The following is a 1,111-nucleotide window of genomic DNA, read 5'->3' as shown; positions in this document are numbered from 1 at the left end:
TAGGTATAAATAGTACTCATTAATATCAGCAAAAAATCATTTTAAATTAATGTATTTATAAGAGGTTTCACACTTTTTTTCTTTTGGCATCCGTATTTGGATTATTTTAGAGAACTTTAAAATATATACTAACGGTCTTAAGCCTCTATTTATATTTATTCATTTAAGATTTTTAAAATGCTTGAGGCGTCTGGGATTCTGTAGTTATGTGATGATTTGGCGCCACCCAGCAGACCAAGCAAACATTGACTGTGTGGCCACTTGGAAAACCTAGGGCTGAGAGTGGAGCCAGCTGGCTGCTGGCTGGAAGGCATTCCTAGCAGCAGACTGAGTGGAGCTTCCAATACCAGAACAGCCTGTCCTTACTGTTGGGAGAGTAAGCAGGCCGGCCATTTGGGAACTCCTACTAAGATAAGAAAGCTGATCTTTCGAGTTAGATGATTATTTTGCAAGTGCTGACTCCCAAACACAAACTTTAAAAATTTCTATCTTACACAATTCCCATTCCTCACCTACTTTTTAGAAATAAACCAAGGTTTGGCTTTTTATTGCCACTAGGCACATTCTTTCCACTTCCTTCACCTTATTCCAGAGATCACTGTAGAGAACCGAGTTTGTTAATTTGCAGTGAAATCTGAATTGTAAGATATTTTCCTGTGTGACATTTGAATCAGAGATTACCCTAAGGTGAAATATCTTATTTATGGGACTAGAACTTAGATTTTCTAACATTTACATCTTTTCTACACACCCTTCCAATATCATGAGATCCCTAGAGACTATCTCCATTGTATAAATAGGTAAGAAAGGTATGTTAAAGCTTTTCACCATTTGTTGTGAAAAATATAAATATGCCTTTATCCGAATTGCCTTGAAGTATTTTTCACATTCTTCTTTATAAATGCACAGTTTTCCTAGAAACTTCCCACGTACAGTGCTGCTCATAAAAATATGTTGTTAAGGGCTAATTACCTCTGAAGGTGTCACTTAGGTTGAAAATCAACATAACATTAAAGAAAGGATGATAATCTCACCAGTGGGGAAGAATTTATTGGTCACTTAAGTTGAAGAAATGCCACCTGCATCTTCCTTATGACTTTTAGTAGACTTT

The sequence above is a fragment of the Myotis davidii genome, unplaced genomic scaffold (assembly GCF_000327345.1).
Source record: "Myotis davidii unplaced genomic scaffold, ASM32734v1 scaffold1307, whole genome shotgun sequence".
In the NCBI taxonomy this organism is placed as follows: Eukaryota; Metazoa; Chordata; class Mammalia; order Chiroptera; family Vespertilionidae; genus Myotis; species Myotis davidii.
This window is presented reverse-complemented; position numbering follows the sequence as displayed.